The sequence below is a fragment of the Pteropus medius genome, unplaced genomic scaffold (genome assembly GCF_902729225.1).
Source record: "Pteropus medius unplaced genomic scaffold, Ma_sr-lr_union100, whole genome shotgun sequence".
NCBI lineage: Eukaryota > Metazoa > Chordata > Mammalia > Chiroptera > Pteropodidae > Pteropus > Pteropus medius.
This window is the reverse complement of record NW_024352786.1, coordinates 16,969,630-16,983,803: the sequence shown is the minus strand read 5'-3', so window position 1 is coordinate 16,983,803 and position 14,174 is coordinate 16,969,630. Positions and strand designations below refer to the sequence as shown.

At 37.8% G+C, this 14,174-nt stretch overlaps 1 pseudogene; it reads left to right on the top strand.

Moving 5' to 3' along the window:
- Nucleotides 1-2,390: 2,390 nt before the first annotated feature.
- Nucleotides 2,391-2,509, top strand: LOC120591349 (uncharacterized; annotated as a pseudogene).
- Nucleotides 2,510-14,174: the final 11,665 nt, after the last annotated feature.

Here is a 14,174-nt window from a genome sequence, read left to right as displayed (position 1 = left end):
CCAATCTGAAAGATCAGAGGCTGAGGTCCCCAATATAGACATGTATAAGATGAGTAAATAGAGAAATTTAGGAAAATAAAAGTGGAAAACAGAGGACACAGTCAGAAATAGAGATGGGCCCTTGAAAAACAGGAAGAGAAGACTCAGTTTCTGCATTTACGATTTCCAGAGAAGCTCAACTATGTTTAATTTCCTGCCTTTGGATGCTCAAAGAATGACCATTGTATCCTTGCAGTAACACCCTCCCTATCGTACCCTCTTCCCCCATTTTTCTCAAGCTAGTTTGGTGGGTTTCTGTTTTTAACAATAGAAAGTTGATTAGAGTAACAATTCACAACTTTTAGATGACGTTTATTTAAATATTAGCATTAGTATTGGGGAAAAACTTATTACATGTATTATCATCCTCAATTTTCCAGCTTCTCCTCTCTACTCCCAAAAAGAAGTCATTGGCTAATAGAGATATTAGGCCAGTCTACATTAATGGTATATTCAGAAGTCATAGATACTGTGTGAGGGGGGAAATCTTAAGCTATTTGAAAAACAAAATCATTTTTAGTAACAGATGAAGGTGAGAAAGTATAGAGAATGGAAGAGAACATATTGGTGGTGTGGTGGGTCACAAATGAGTTTGAAGTACTTTTTAACGACTTTAGTCATTGTGCTGTTTTTCTTTAGAGTATTCTGATAGCTACATCCACAAAGACCACATGCTTTTATAGAAATATTTCTGTTGTATTTTGGCTCCGTGTTAGAATATATAGTATATTCCAACAATATTGGGATGTTGCACACATACACACGCACACACACTCTCTCATACACACACATTGCAGTGTTCTCTTGAAGGTAGTGAAAATATCTGGGAAGTTCCCTACCCCTCCCCTTCATCCATAGAACATTGACTTCACATTGCATTGGCGATGGATTCTGGGGAACGTTTTTCTCCAACAGTCTACAATAATGTAGACTGTTCTGCAAGAGATGCCCAATTCAAATGAGTAAACTGGCTTTGTCCATAAACGTGATTAAGTTCCATAATAATCATGAAAACATAATTTTCAATAGGAGTTAATTGTGCCTTGGATAGGTATTAATGCTAGTGACTGGAGCAGATGAGCATACCCTCTTAAGATTAATCCTTGTACAAACAATGAATAAGTACATCTAAAAGCCATTTCATGAGGAACTTTTTTCACTGACTCATTGCTTGATTTTAACTACATGCAAAAAAATACTTTAACCCTGCACTTTGCTTATAGTCATTGGGAATGGTTCATTGTCCTTTGCTTGGCAGAGAGACAATGTGCTTTGAAGTGAAAAAAAAAAAATCATACAAACTGACTCCTGTCTCTTCTGTGTGATGCACACTGCATATCGAAAAATGCAAATCTTTCATTGTTTTCAGAGCAAATGACATACTTTGGCCCATCTGTGGTATCAATGACAAAGAAGCATCTACTGGGAGAAGGGCTTTCAGAGTTTCTGGAAGGCTAAAGGTAGAGATATTGCTCATTCCCTGGTTGAAGAATTGGCCTTTTCCAACCTCAGATAGATTTGGTTCAAGAGCCAGCGGGGAGCAGTGTTTATAAATAACCCTATTTCAAAAGTTAGTTCTTTTGAAATGGCAACAGAAGCAGCATAGTGAGGTATTTATTTTTTAATTTTTAATTTTTTTTTAAGAATAAGAAATGTCATTGACTTTTCTGAATTTTCAGGGGCAAGGAAAAAATTAAAACAAACAAAAAAACTTCTTGCTAAAAACCTTCTCAAATATTCTGCATCTGTGCACCCCTTGTGTAGCCCTTTGCTTCCTCCTATATATGTATCTTATGTCGTGGTGAATCAAAATGGCTTTGAACTACTTTTTAATCACTTGGTAGTTGTGCTATTTTTTTTATTGAATGGGGTGTTCTGATTGAATCACACAAGTTTCCAGATTAACAATGGCCAAATTTACAAAGACCATAGCATAATGCTTCCATTGTTTGTCGTTGTTTATTTTTTTTAAAAAAATATTTATTAGCCAAGTTCCTGGCAGAAAACAAATAAACAAACAAAAATCTCAGTTGCTATTTTGAAGATGATTTAATGATGGGCATATTGACAGACATGTGGGCAGGGTTAAGAGTCCCAACAAGGGGCACTTATGTGCCTCAGAACCAATGAAGGGCAACTGTTGTGCCCCTGGGCCTCAAAGTCCAGGCTGGATTTCCCAAAGCCCAGACTGGCTGTGGAGCAAGCCCTGGGCTGGCCACATGCTGCCGAGCCCGGAGCCCAGGGAAACCTACAAGGTGGTGCTTCTAGAAGAAGCTGAAACTCAGAACCAGGAGAAGTCTAAACCAAGGAATCAGTCTGAAGGGAATTAGAAAAGAGTTGAAATCAAATAGGTCTATGGCCATGCCACCCTGAACAAGCCCGATCCCGTTTGATCTCGGAAGCTAAGTAGGGTCAGGCCTGGTTAGTACTTGGATGAGAGATCACCTAGGAAGACCAGGTGCTGTAGGCATAAAAAATAATTTAAAAAAATAAAAATAAAAATAAGGGATTGTGAGCTGACAAGGTCCTTGCAATCTGTGAGGTCAACCAAGGGTTGCCTCATCTAAAAAATAAAAAAAAGAAAAAAGAAAACAAGTAGGCCATGAAGGGGTAAAATGTTGATATTTTATTTCAATGATAACATGGGACGATTCCTGTGGAGATTTTCTTAGTCTTTGTAGAATTGAAATGATAAATATTTATAGAATGACTGCAGCCTGTCCTGTGGTTACTGAAAAGATAAGCAGGTTTGGACATTAAGTGTTGGAAGCTGACTAAGCCTTATTGTCAACGATTGGTTGAGCAGTATGTACTTTGCAGAGTCCTGACTGTGTCACATATCTCTATAATTTCTTGTTCTGGATCCATTTTGATGGCCTACCTTATTCTCCAGTTTTTGGCTCTCATTTTGAAGGAATATAGATTAAGAAAAAGACTTATTTTGTGCTCCGAAAATCTTCAGCCATCTGAAGGCCTGTGTATTGGTGGTAGAATGAAGTAGTAGGAACTAATGCTACTTGCTGTAACAAGAAACCCTGACTATCAGGGATTGAACACTAATATAATTTTCTTTCTTTCCTCTACTGCAGTGTAATGTAGGTACATCGGCTCTTCATTATCTTTTAGCTATACTTTTAGAATAGGTGGCCACCAACATAATCACAGAAAGATATGGGGTTTCTTGTGGGATGTTTTTAAGCACCAGGCAGCGAAGATGATTATATCATTCTCATTCTCTCCACTGGCTGGAACTCATTCAAATGGCCAACTGCAAAGGAGACTCGAAAATGCAATTTTTCTGGGTGTTTCAGTAGGGGAAATAGTGGGTCACTGCCATAATCATGAGCAGAGAAAGCTCAGGAAACTGGAAAAAACTCTGAAAGAAGATCTCTTTCTCGGAGAGCTACCATGTATGTAGCTTTGACATCTTTCAGCAAGTCCTTTTGGAGTCAGCAGTTAGAGACCAGAAAGCAGCAGTTGGAATAATTTAGGTTTCATATAACAATAGTTAGGGACTAAGTACTGGCTAAATACTGAAAAAGAAGAAATGGACTAAGAACAACCATACTACTGAGATGTGCAGTATTGAAAAACTAGTATGTAGACAAGAGTAATAGGTAAATGAAAAATTATCATCAAGAATGCCAATCTGGAAAGACATAAAGATAGTGATTTCTATGTCTATGGTAGGGAAATTGTGGACTCAAAGCTGGACTCATTGAAGTAGAAGATGATGAGATTGGTTTTTGATATATTGGCATGAATTCCAAGCAGAACTGTCCTGGGGATGCTTGGAGAAGTATCTGGGGAGCCATATCAGTGATAATTTAAGCCATGGATGTGAGTAAATAATATAGAAGCAAAAGAAGGCATAATAATTATATGGGGAGAAAGACACCTAGAACTGAGTTGGGGAACATTCTTGGGCAATACAAAAACACATGGCATGTCACAGGTTCTGCTTGTAGGAAAATCTGAAATAAAAATGAGAATGTTTTCAATAAATTAAGATTTAAAAATTTTATTTGTTCATTTTTTTTGCCATTTTAATCCTTTTTTAAACTAATATCTCTTTTTTTAGCATTTGGGATACATGATACATGTTCTTTTTTTAAGGTAAAGCAGCTGAGATTTAATTTATGAAATAGTTTGATATATTCAATAAAGTAAAACAATGATTTGCTTAAGTCTATTATCCTAAAGCAAATGATTTTTATATAGAGCCTTAATCTATAATCTATATGTCTATATAAAGCTATAGATATCTAATACTAAAGAAATCACATTTCCGATATCTACTTTATACACTTTTTAAAGAAGCTATTTACAAATTTTTCCCAAAATCACTTATTTTTTTCTAACCAGACCTTTAAATAACCATCGTTTTATCAAAAATAATTGGATGAGTTATGACAATGAAGCAGGCTTGTGAAATGTATTTCCTGCCTTGAGTAGTTCATTCGCTCATGTGACTTTAACGTGTCTTGAAGGCAGATTAACAACAATGAACAATCCCAAAGGAAAAGTTAAATAATTAATCATGAATTTTAACAGATGGCACTATAGCTAAAATGTGGCAGGAGGATACAGGAGGGACTGGTATTCAAGAGGAGATAATTTTGAGACATTTCATTCATCTTGGCATGTTGCATAACTGAAAGACTCTTTCATGATAGACTTTGAAGAAATCCTCTTAGTTTAAAACCTCTGATAGGAACGCACAAGTGGGCTTCTTTAACCACAGACTCTGAACTATATCTCTTGGTTTTTGGTTTTTCTATAGAAAAATATCAGTGAGGATTTAATAAAAAAGAAGATTAGAAAAAGTATTTTCTGACACGTAGTAACAAAAGAATGGGGAGAAGCTAGGTTCAGACTCAGGAAGGCCACCCTCCGATCACTCTCACAAACTTGGAGAGTTTCTTGAGGTACCTGACACATGAGTAAATTATTTACTCCTGTACTTTTGCTTGTCAGTCATTGCTTAGTAATGGAAGCTGATGTGTTCAAATGTGTCGTGATAGTTATTAACTGAAAATTTTTCCTGGAAGGTTGTCTGGTACGTGTATGTATGTGTGTAAAGAGTTTAAAAGACTCTGGGATTCAGGCACTATTATTACATTAAATATTATCAAAAAGATAAGATGCTTTGCTTACTTGTAAAGATAATATAGTGTCATCTTTTGGTGTCTCGTATATCCAAAATAGTCTATATGTCAGAGAGCAGTGGAGGAAGTTCGGGTAAAGTGGTCGAAAACAGAATGCAATATGTACAGGATTTTATTTTACTACTTGCCTTTTTATTGAACAGGTACTTCACAATCCGTGGGTACGACTCTATCTCTCATTCTGATAGGTCAACACTCACAAGAGTTCCAATTTATTTATCACAAAAGCAAAGAGAACGGAAAAGATTTTATGAAACGTTATGATTTTAGGAAAGTGCGTGGAAATATCTTCCAATAATGAGTTAAAAGAGGGCATGGTGTCTAGATTTGGCCTTCAGGTTAAACCAGTTTCAATTTCTTCCTTTCTTTTTCCTCTTTTTTCTTTCTGGCCATTGGGAACATCTGGGAAATTAGAGAAACTCTTTAGCCTTCCCTGAATGTGATAGAACCTGTGTCTCAGTAATTAGAAAGTCGAGCTGTGCTAATGAATGGGGGTGCCCTTGGCAACAGTGATTTGTACAGAACCCTCTGGAGGTTAGTACAAGTCTCAGAGTAGGGAACTGTTCACCTTTGTGGATGCTGCTTCTAAGACATCTCTGAGAAAAGAAGGAGAAGGATCCAGGCAGAGCTGGGAGGCTATTGGATCAATGGAGCACATATAGAGGGGGAAAAAATGGGGCTTTGGGTATCATGCATGTTGCTGAAGGAATGGGCATGTGATTGCAGAAGTATTTAAAGGGTCGGAGACTAAAAAAAAAAATAGGAAAAGCCATATGTGCCTTGATATTGTAATATTATACTTATAGAACCTAGGAAGGCTGTTGAGAGCATCTGAGCTTATATTATTACTTCACAGATCAGGAAACTGAGGATAAATTTAGAGTTTGAACTAGAACCTCAATCTACTGGCAAATTTCGTTTTGCAATGAGGAATTAGAACATTCAATAAAGTGCTTCTGCATATCCCGCACCTGATTAAGATCAGCACTTATGTTCTAACTAAAACCAGTGGAAGAAAGATAAACTTAAAGAGTTTCAGTGTTTGAAAGCCCTGTAGATGGGAGTTCAAATGTTAACAACATCTCTGGAGAACAAGAGGCCGTAGAAAAACAAGGAGTAAACAGTTGTCTGAACTTTTTATAATGTTCAAATTCAGGCTGATGCTTGACTGCTGGGATCCTGGGAGTTCTGGCTGAGCGTGGATGTGGAGCCAAATTTGACACACGTTTGTAGAATGAGGAGCCCAGAGGTCAGGAATTTGATATCCTTGGGTGATGCTGAGTTTGAGAGCACACACAGACATAATTCACTAAATCATCTAACTGAAGATATTGGTCTGAGCAATAGAAATTGAATATGAGGCAATTGGGTAGAAACTAGGCACAACAGAGCAAGAAAGAATAGGTTAGCTGGAAGATTATAGGTTAATTACTGGTTGACATTCTAGAGACTTTCAAAGGAGAGCATGACTCCAGAAAGTAGTATGGGAAATCTCAAGGGTGATAAGCCAGTTTGGACTCATTGCCTGTGACTATTTAGAGGAAGATGAGTCATGAGATGGAGAAATGTGGCTGGAAATAGGTACCCTAAGATTTTCTTTCGTGCCTAATTTAGGAAAAACGTCTTCTTGCCCACTGTGTAGGTGTGGGTCAAAATAGTTAGAGTACAAGATGGTGACTGGGAAGAACTGTTGACTGCGTCTTTCATTCAGACAACAAATACTTATCAAGCATCAGTTTTCTGCCACTGGACATACAACTATAAACATGCAGACAGGTCCCTATCTTCATGATGCTTGTTATATTTAGAGAATGACAATGAGCAAGTAGTTATACAAATAAAAGTAAGTAAAATTGTGCTACAAAAGAAATAAATAATAGGGTATTGCGTAATCGAGGAAATTCTTTAAAGAACATTTGAGACGCCCCATCTGATAAGGGAATGTTTGAGCTGACGAGAGAGATTTATCCAGTTAGAGAACTAATGAAAAGCATTCCAGATTTAGAAAAGAACAAATAAAAAGAAACTGAGGAAGCAACTATTTGAAGGTGTTGTAAGGACTGTCAGAAGATCACGTCACTAGAGCATAGTCTGCATGGGGGAAGGTGGCCTGAGGTGAACTTGGAGAGGTGGGCAGGGAGGAGATCACATTGGGCATTAAGGGTCTCGGTGAGTGTGGTAGGCAGCCTCCATGATGGCCCCAGTTATGCTCTCGTGTGCTCCTTTCACACAAGACTACCGGGGTTAGTCTGTGTGACCAATAGAATATGGTAGAAGTTAAGATGTGTGACATCTTAGATTAGGTGATTTAAGACACTGAGGTTTCCATTTTGGTTGTGTGTTCTCTCTTTCTTCTCTCTTTCCTGGATCGCTTGCTCTGGGGGAAACCAACTGCCATCTTGAGAATGATCTTACGAAGATGTTTACATGGTGATGAAATTTAGCCTTCCGTCAACAGTCACGTGGATAAGCTTAGAAGTGGACCCTCCATTCCCAGTCAAGCCACCAGATCACTGCAGCTACAGCTGACAGCTTGACTATACATTTATGACATATCCTGAGCTGAAATCGCTCAGCTAAACCACTTAAAAACCATGTGAGGTAATAAATCGTTGTTTTAAGCTGTTAAATTTGAGGTCATTGGTTATGTAGCGATAGTACTTAATATAGTAAGGAGTTTGGAGTTTATCTAAGTACAATGCCTTCTGAGCCAAAAGAAAGGGGTGGTTCTTGGCAGCTGTCATTGGCTCGAAAGTTGACCAAGTAACCTCTTGAGATTGTTGTTCAATGACTTTTTGCTGGACCCCTTCCTTATAGACAGTAATATATTCAGTCTCCTTGTGTTTAGGACTCAAGAACCAGCAGAATTAAGAAGTCGTTCTATGTGTAGTTACCTTGAAAACAAAGATAGAACTACATTTAGGGTTTTATAAAACAAAAACATTATAAAAAATATTATCTACTTCTTCAGTTTCAAATTAAGAAAAAGACATTAAGTGTATTGATGTCTACTCTAATTCAATCCAATAAATATTTGTAGAGTAACTTTGAGGAACAGTTCTGCACTCAGCATTCTGAGGCAAGGGATATGACCACAGTAACAGTTCCTGTCCTCTGGTGATAGTCTAGGGTAGAGACGGATTATTTTAGGTACTGTGCAAACTGGTGGTACCTCTCCTCTCTTGACCAGAAATTCCTATTGATGACAAAGAAACTGAATTTGCAGAATACTGAAAGACAAAGGCTGGGCTAAGGGGTTTCCTTTCCTTTGTTTCTTAACAAATGCCAAGTACTATTTGTATTGTTTCCAGATTTATGTAGAAATTAAGACTTTCCCGTTTGGAGAGGAACGGGGCCAAGGGTTGGTAAGGCTTTCTTTTTTGTTGGGTGGGTGCTGAGGCACTGAGTCTGAAGCTTATAACCATGTCCATGTAGAAGCAACTTGTGACTTATCTGAGGCCAGGAATATTCTTACCCCATTTGCTGCTTCACTCGAGGTACAGAAACTTTGGGTCCATTGTGACATCCAATCACTATTTTACATTATCATATTTAGGACATTGAGAAACAAACTTTTCTCCAATTTTAAATATTCATAAAAAGCAAGAAATCATGGTTTTCAAACAAAAAAGCCTTGAGCATCTAACTGCATCTCTCTTTGTTACAGACAGTCTCTCTCTTATTGGCAGACAGAGGCCTTTGCACATCACCCTTCAGAAAAAATAGATCGCAGACATTGCACTTTAATTCTTTCTCTAGGAGAAGCAAAAACCATTACCTGGCAGCTACAGGAAGGCATCGGGCTGCTTGCAGGATTTGTTTTTCAAGGGTCTCTTAACGCATGAACATACCCAGAATGAACACAACTACAAGATAAGGCCTGATAGGTGTGCCATTGGAGGTGCATATTTCAAGGTGCCTTTGAGATTCGGGGACTTCATTTTGGAATTCTGAGCAGTCTTAATAAGCAGGTCTATCATCTCAGTGAAGAAGGAGGTCAGCTGGGTGCACCGAGGCAGAACTGATTGGCTAAATCGCCACTGGCCACAGAATTATCCAGCAACAGCCTGGTGCCAGGAGGACAGAAACAGCTGTGTCCAAGCTGTGCTGAAATCTGTCTCTAATTACATTCCCCCAATAAAATCTTGGTTATTTACCATTGGAGTGGGGTTTATAATGGTGCTTATAGCTTTCATTCTTCTAAATAATTTTGCCAGGTTTTTTTCTTCTTCTAGGTTTGAGGTGCCAAATGTTGAGAAAGCCCATTTCCAGAATGTCCTATTCCTTGCCTGATGCAATGTAAAATCATCTAGGATCTGCGAATGCTAAAGGGGTGTTTACTTCTTGAAAAAGAGAGCAAGTGAGTTCAGCAGGGCACAGGGGCACTGCCGTATCCATGTTGTTGCCCCAGGAAGATTAACCGGCCCAAATTCTTCATTCATCTGATGGCAGCCAGTTGAGGTTGACTGTATGTTTCTGAGTTACTCCCAAAGATTGCCACTGGATACAGGATTCCACAGTTCCATTGTGGATAATGCACTTCTCCATTAGCACTGGGAGTGACGTTAACAGGTCACCAAAGGTCTCATAAAGTGCCGTGTATGCCAACGTCAGCGAGCACATAGCAGGACACTGGTGATCACTGAACAGGTCAGGTCTGCTGAAGGGTGTCCATTTTCAGATCCTTGTCAATGTATGCTCCTAAACAGGTGTGTTACCACAACACATGGGAATCGTACCACTTTCTGAAGTTTCAGTCTTAGCCCAACTGCCTGGCTGTCATTTGAAAACTGACATTTAGCAGTTTCTGTGGAACATAGTGATTACTATGATCAGCTTTGGGACTAGACAGACTTTGTTTCTTATATAATGTGAGCACGAGTTCCTTAATCTTACTGAGCCTTGGTTTTTTTCATGTGCCCATTGGGGATAATAATACAAATAAGGTAAAAAGGGAATATTTTTTTACCATTGCCGGTTTCAAGGGAGTATACCCTGGCTTTGCTAATATATGCAAAATGCTTAGAATGTTGTCTGGTGCTCATTAGTATTCAGTAAGTGGTTGTCACCATTCTCAGAAGGCACTCTGACCTCCTGTTTACTAACAGGGAAGTCGAAGGGCGGCTGACATTACCCCTGGTTACTCTATGAATTCATTGTGAGAGCAGAGTTGCTTTCCAGTCCGATGTGGTTTTCATAACACTTCTTTGTCTTTTATACTGAAAAGACCTGTGCAGGGGGCATCATTGCAGATTTTATATTAACAAAACAAATGGGACGAATTTCTTTTTTTTTCCTCTCAAAATAAGCACTTTACATAGGCCAATCTACCCACGCCATCTTTCCCATCTTTTCTCAGCCCACGCAGCCTTTCCTTCACTATTTTTCCTCATGAGACTGAAGAGCTGTTGACCAGCGTCTGCTGACCTCCAGTGCTCTACTTTTCTTCATTAGGACAGAATCCTCAACAAAACACCATTAAAAGCAGAGAACGACTAAAACACAGAATGCTGTTTTGTTTTGTTTTGTTGTTTTGTTTCAGTTGGCTGCCTGATTCCTTTCCAACTCATTAAATATATTGATAAATCTGAGAAATAGGTGAATAGGTCTCATTTTCCTTGCCAATCAAATCAGTTGGCAATACTTTCTGGAGCATTGTCTTCTGAAGCCTTCAGATGGTGCGTCTATGTTCAACAGTGAAAAGTTAGAGTGGTCAATTTAAAATGACTCCTCTGAGAGCAGAAAATGAAGAGGGGTGGTGGTGGCATCTGTGCCAAGTAGTTGGCATTTATGTCTTAAGATACTGGGTTAACAGCGAGGTGAGGAATCTTTGAGAGCTGAGTTGTTATTGATCCATCTCAATTCATCTCAATGTACATTTGTGCTTTGCATTTTATTTCTCAAACTTATTTATTCAGCAAGTATTTATTGAGTACCTACAACATTCTAGGAACTTGATTAACCAGAAAAGTGAGTTCCACTGACAAAACATAAGGTGTACCAAGTTCTACAGCTTACTGTCAATTCGTTCTACTTCTGCCTCTTCCTTTCACTGCAGTTGTCTCAGTTCAAGCCCTTATTAACTGTTATTATCGTGGTTTTCTAGGGAAAAGGGAAAACATTCTACTCTACCAACTACACAGCTACCCAAGATCTGGAAACACATTTATGAGTTCTTTCGAAGGAGGAATGAAACAATGGTGAGAGAAAAGAGAGAGAGAGAAGAGAAAATTAGTAAAAGCATGTGGATCAATATTACCACTGAGAGATTACTGATAGGAGAAAAAAAAACAACTTTATTTGAAGATAGTCTTCAAATAATCACGGACACCAATAAAGACTTTTTTTTTTCTCTTAGATTTTGGCAAATAGGCCCTTCTTGTCTTTTCTTGTAAGCTGTAACAGCTTATGAATACTATAGTCTCTTAAATGATGTCCTAACCATCATCTTGCCCCATTCATCCCATTCACACCAATGTTTCTAGAAAAAAAATTTTAAATATGCATCTCCAGTCACATCACTCCTCTACTTAAATCCCTTTGATGACTCTTATTGCCCACAGAGAAGTTCTTTGTCAAGAACTATAAGTACATGAGGATAATTTCTAAAGTGTGAACTGAAAGTCTGCTACTAATTAAGTTAAAATATTGAAGATCTATAGAGATTTACTATTTAAATATGAATTTCACAATTTTAAACTCTAATATTCTTTCCTGAGTGGAATAGAAAGAAATCACGATGTGTACAATCAATGGGTAATCTTTTTGAGATCATGGGATATATAATGTGGCAACCGCCATCGATGATATATGATGTCATTATTTTTTAATTAAAAATCTGGGATTATCCAGGGATATGTGTCCTGAATTTCACCATAAACTGTCATACATTTTACAGTAGAAAAGGCTCTGGCACTGAATAAAGCCCAAATTCCATAAAGTCTATATAAAGACTTCCTGAGATCATTTATCATTTTAGACATATCTTTGAGTACCATCCTCTTCCCCTATCTACTTATTCAATCTACTCTCTATCAGAAATGTTTTTCACCCTTCCCAATCAATTTGGTAAATTCCTCGAATATTTAAGATCATGATTCATTTCAAGCATTACTTCTTCTCTACCTTGATACACCCTCTCTGCCTCTGGTAGAATTGAGTACTTACACAATTGTACAAATAACTGGAACAGTGAGATATTTTCCCTGTGCATCTCTCTCCTTTCATTTCTCATTCATTTCATCAGGTCCAGGTAGGAAGTATCTATTGCATGAGTTGGGAGAGCTCAGGGCCTGCTATGAGACAAAACAATTCCCAAATCTCAGTGGCTTACAACAACAAAATTTTATTTATTGCTCACACTCCCTGTCCACAGTGAATTGGCTGGGGTCTCTTTCTACACCACCTTCAGAGACTCAAGATGAGTAAGCAGCTATTATCTTAAACATAGCTGGTTACCATGTCAGAGGGAAAAGAGGGTTTCACATAATCCATTAAACCCCAATGCTACTTGTATTTCTGATCTATTAATTATAACTAATAACATGAGTCTGTCTAAACACAAAAAAACCAGGAGAATCAGTACTATCTTGAGCATGTAGGGCAGAGAGCCAGAAATATTTGGTGAATAGCACTAATTATGACCATACATGCCCAACATAAAACCAATCATGTTTATCCCTTAGAATTATGGGAGGGGGTCTATTTTCCTGGGCATAGTGACATGAGATATTTAGAAACAATTGACATTTCCTTAGCAAGAGAAGGGTTGGGTGGCTACTGGTTAGGTAACCAACAGTGTGTGTCACATCTTATACCTTCAACTCCTGGAGCTAAGTTCTGCGGTTAGAGGGTCTAAGAGCTCCACAGAGCACACTGTATTTTCACTTCTGTGAACCACTATTTTGAGAACTTCCTGTATAAGATCTCACTTAGAATTTAACAGCCCTATGAGCTAGGCATTGTTTTCCAAAAGGAAAAACAGAAGACTAGAGAGGATAAATACCTTCCCCAAGGTCACAGAACTAAAATATAGAGGAACCAAATTTAATGCTACTCTGCCTCCTGACTTTGGAATGCTTGCTCTTTTCTTTATTTCTGCAGTATCTTATATGAAACTCTTGGAATGATATTAATCTCTTTTAAACATATTTTTAAGCTGTACCCACTATCATCTGAGGGTACTGTAAGTCTTGAGTTTGTTTCCTGCTATATAAAATACATTTCTTTTTGTTTTAAGCATTTCTCTATTTACAGTTTCAAGGGAGGGTATGGAGAGTTTATCTTTGTAAACAGTCCTGTTCTGACAACATGAGGACATTTTGCAGTGACGTGTGCTTTAATTCAGAAAAATAGATGGCAGAGTGGTTCTCCTGCAGAAGGAGATTTATACTTAGTTCCTCCTCTTTGTTAACAAGATTTATTCATAGGCCGGGAACGCATGCTAAAGGCTGCATTTTCTCTTTTCTCAAGCCCCTCAAAAAGCTATTGATATTTAATAAAATAATCATTGTTATGACTTGAGATGCTTGCTATAACCAGATCAAACAAGGCAATCAAGTTTTATTTTTTAAAGCTATGAAAAGTAGTTAATTTATTGTGCCTTTCAGAGAGTTTGGGCCACAATGATGCCACTATATTATAAATTTCCATTATTTGAATAGACTGTAATTAATATTTGATGACTTCTTCATTGATATCTGACATTTTTTTCATAGGCAGACTCTAATAAAGAAGTCAGTTAGAGCTATTAGACATATTTTAGAAGAATCTTTTGATGCATATCTGCACTTAGATTATGAAATTTAAATCATTGCTACTATCAGTGTGAATGCTAATGATATAGCCTGCCAGATGGAAACCTTTCATAAATTTTCACTTTTCTCTTACAGTCAGTTGTAAATCTTAAGTAAATGATTTCTTGGGTGAACTATGTTGATGTCAGCTTTAATTCCTTATGTCCACACT